The following is a 4,723-nucleotide window of genomic DNA, read 5'->3' on the forward strand; positions in this document are numbered from 1 at the left end:
CCGCCGAGCCTTGAGTGCTTGGAGCAAACCTTGGTCCTGCATAGAACAGTAAACAAAGGAGACCCTGACTCAAGCAGGGGACCCTCCAATGCCAAAGCCAGGCTAGGAAAACTGGGTCTAAGTTGAGTAGAGTAGAGTGAGGGTGCGAGATCTTGCGTACCTGTATCAGTAGAAATGATTCGTAGGGCTGCAATGAACGTGTTTGATAATCTCGGCACGGTCATCGCCACTATACGAGGGCTACGCGTGCGCAGTTGTCGACGGTTGCCTGGATATCGTGCTATGAGCTTTACTCAGTCGTGCGTTATTGGGGGTGTGCATTAATGCTATCGCTAACCAGGTTCTCATCCAAGCCGACCTCATGGTGCGGATCTTACTCGTCAACCCGATCCCATGGATAAGCAGATTATTGGCTCAGCTCGGAGGAACATTGGATGAGTAGAATAGAGGTGGGTGTTTAGTTAAATTGGGTTTGCGTTCATCAAAATTTTGATCCTCATGGTAACACCTGAGTACTGAAAAGTACGGGGTGTTACAAACAGTCCAATGATCTCTCCCCAGGTTAGTCATATATTTACTAATTTCTCCCATTACTTGCACAATGTCTGATTTGGTGCATACCATGTCAAACATAAGGCTCTCTTTTGCAGATGAATATGGTACTGGAGACATATCTGCATTCTCTGCTTCTACATCAGGACATTAATTTAAAAACAACTTGCAACTAATATGGAATGAAATATTGACTAGGTTAGAATTTTGCATGTTGAAGTGGTGTAGAACTCTTTCAATATAACCCTTGTGGGTTATCCAACCTTTCTTATTCTTCCTATATTTAAGTACGGTCATCCTAAGAATTTGATTAATTGCACCCAAATCCTTTATATCAAATTCCTTAGCTAAACGAGTTTTTGATATTATAATAATATATCTACTAGTACTTACAACCAGCATGCCATACATATGTAACAACAAGATAATAAAGTCATTATTACCGTGGCTATGACCATAGACATAATGGTCTGCATCACATCTTTAAAATCTCAGGCTCACAATGAAGGAATCAAAATGCTTATACTAATACATTGGCGCATACTTTAAACCATAAGTGATCTGTTCAGCTAAAAAACTAGATTCTTCTTGTTTTCTTTAATAAAACATTTGAGTTAAGTTATATAAATTTCTTCATTAAGATTTATGTGTAAAAAAGTATTTTTTTTACATCCAACTGCTCAAGTTCCAACTCAAACACCATTGCCATACTCAACATAATACTAATAATACTCAAACGAATAACTTGAGCGTATCATTCTACCACTAATCAGGCTTTGTATCTTTCCACATTCTTCTTAATATTATTTTTCATTTTGTAAACCCATTTGCAACCAATAGCCTTTTTTCCTTTGGGTAATTCAACAAATTTCTAAGTTTTGTTCTTATGCAAAGTTTACACCTTCTCCTCCATGGATACTCTCAATTGGCTTGCATCTATACAGATTCGCATGTCTCTTAGTATGAACAAAGCTCATGTTCTTCTATTGTTCACAACACCAAGTGCAGGGTTGGGCTATAGTAATAATCTCGGTGAGACTGAGGTCGAATCCACAGAGACTTGCTTTATACGTATTCTGAAATAAACTAGAACTAGAATTAGAATATAAAATTTGAAAATTGAGAGAGATATTATTGTAAATTGAATCTATCAAAATAATGAAAACTAAAGTTCCAAAGATCCACTTGTACCCATCTTAATGCTACTTTACTTGATTCAATTAATTCTTCAACTGGAATCGAAGTCTTAATATATCCAATTGGATGATAAAGATGTTAAAACATTGTGGAATACAATAAAACTGAATTTGAACATTCATTAGATTAATTCACTCATGAGACACCAATATAATGATCGTAAGGAATTAATACATCTATCATGCCCAGAGTCGACCGAAGATCAATGAATTTTACAGATCACATAATTGCAAAATAGGTAAGAAAATATCACAGTTTTCCTAAGCATCTACTGTGCTTAGAGTCGACAATGGATCAAAGTAAATTAGAAATACTTCTTCATTCAAACTAGAAATCAATGAAAATTCAACATAAACTTGAATCAAAGTAAAATAAGCATTTAAATATACAAGCTTCACCTGTTATAAATATACAAGCTTCACCTGTTAGCTTTAGCTAAGAGATTAGTTAATCATAAACATGATTAAATAAAAACTCTTAAAAGAAAAACATAAAAACTAACTAGAAAAGAAAGAAAGAACTCCTTGAGGCAGCATCACTCCTTACTTTACTCTTTCAACCCTAATTCGTACTTAGAAAAACTTAGAAAACTCCTTTATAAAGACTTTAATTGGATTAACTTTGAAACCGCCTCAAATTTACATAGTTTAAGCAACTTCGATGGGAGCTTCACTGGGATCAAAGATCCATGGCCAAGCTCAATTCGAATTCAGAAACTGTTAAAATTGTCTGCATAAATCCTTCAATCAAATCATCCGACCTTCGATGGCATCGAACTGGCTTCGATGTCATCGAACTGGCTCTCAATGGGATCGAAAAATGTCAAAAACTGTCCAACGAGCAAATTCCAAAATTCAGAATTTTTCCGATGACATCGAACTGGCTTCGATGGCATCGAACTGATCTTCGATAGAATCGAAGGGGTCTTCGACGTGATTAAGAATTACACCAGGTTGTCCAGCAACTAAACTTGATTTTCTTTGATTTTTCAATAGGATCGAGCCTCATTCGATGGCATTGAACACTTACATCGATGACATCGAAGCTGTGTTCGATGGCATCGAACTGTCAAGTTCAGCTATTGCAAATATTTACACTTTGCAATCTCTAATTTCTTCATTCTTTACTTGGTTTTCTTGGATCTTGGACTCTTAAAATCTCTATTCTTGGCCACCAAATATCCAATCCTTACTTTGGTAATTCTTAAGCATCAAATCCATTCTTTTAATATCATTTTCATCTTAAGCTCTCAAAATCACATCGCAAGAGAAAACATATAGAAATAGATTGATTAAATATTATCATGTTCATAAAACAAGGAATAATGAGGGAGAATATGCAATATTTCACACTCAACATATATCATATAAGCATAAGTTATAACACAATCTTTGAGCTAAATAAAAAGTTTTGTTGCTCTCTTTGGTCTATCTTGATTACTTTGAGTTTCAACACTTAATATCTCCTCTTTATGCTCTTCATCAACTTTATCTCTAACAATATCATCAACTTGCTGATCATCTGAATCAGTGGACTGACTTTGAATATCATTTAAAATTTCTAATTCAATTATCTCTCATGACTCCAAGCTCCGCAATTCTATATCTTTCTTTAATGAATCTTTATTAAAAACTACATCTTGGTTAATTATTAACTTGTGGACAGTGGGGTCCCACAATCTATGCCCCTTTGTTCCATTTGTATAACTAAGAAAAATACAATTTTCGGACCTCGCATCTATACCTTAATCCTTTGCTCTTTGAAAATCCATACATAAGCGTCATAACCAAAAGAACGAAAGAATGAATAATTAACAAGTTTTTTAGACCATACCTCTTCAAGGATCTTGTAATATAGTGCAGTAATAAGAGAATGATTTGCCAAGTAACAAGTTATATTAACGACTTCTGCCAAAAAACATTACTCGAGCCAGCCGAACTCAGCATGCTCCTAGTACGTTTCATAAGCGTATAGTTCATACTTTATGTAACTCCATTCTGCTACAGAGTACCAGGGACCGTGTATTGCCTCTCAATGTCATGCTCACTATAAAAATCTTCGAATTCTTTTGAGTTGTACTCTCCTCCATTAACAGTTCTCATATACTTAATTTTATTTTCCTTTTAATTTTCAACCAATGCTTTAAACTTAATTAAAAAAAAAATACTTCAAACCTCCCAAGGATTCGAATGAAACTTCCTAAGTATTAAAATGAATTAGATTTAAAATACTATTACTTTTAATGAATGAAGAAAATGAGCTTTATAGAGCTTTCCAAATAGACAATCCTCATAAAAATATAAACTAATATACTTTGAATCATGAAGTAAATTTCGATCATGAAGTACATTTACTCTTTATTTTCTCATGTGACCCAACTGCTTGTGCCAGATTTTAGTAGAGTTTGTCACGACATTAGCAACAATTGCATCGCTAACCATAATATCTCAATCAAATTATACAAAATACAAATTAACTTACATTTCTCCACCGTCCTCACCAGATTTACAATTTTTAATCGAATCTTTTCACCAAAAAATTTATAGCAATCTTTATCAAACTTTTCTAATGACAAAAGACTCTTCCACAAGTTCAGTATGTGCCAAAACTAAAAATTGTATGTGTGATACAATCAAATATAGTAATTTTGACATATGTAATTCTCATAATTTTATACATGCTATCATCACCCATGTAAACCGTGTCGCCATCAGATCACTAAAACAATCTCTGTGTGGAGTCATATGGAATGAAGAACGCAAATCTAAGATTCATTGATGGCTCAAATTCTCTCATGGAATCACTGTGGACATCACTTCCCCATTCTTGGATAAATTATTTTTCTTGACTAAATCTCCTTAGGAACCCTTTGGATGTGATGCTTGATCATACGAATTAGGTTTTGAATTTTCTTAATTTACATTCTTGAGTTTCAATTTTTACATAAATGGTCATTCTTTCCGCAATTTCAACA

Source organism: Magnolia sinica, chromosome 18 (assembly GCF_029962835.1).
Source record: "Magnolia sinica isolate HGM2019 chromosome 18, MsV1, whole genome shotgun sequence".
Taxonomy (NCBI): domain Eukaryota; kingdom Viridiplantae; phylum Streptophyta; class Magnoliopsida; order Magnoliales; family Magnoliaceae; genus Magnolia; species Magnolia sinica.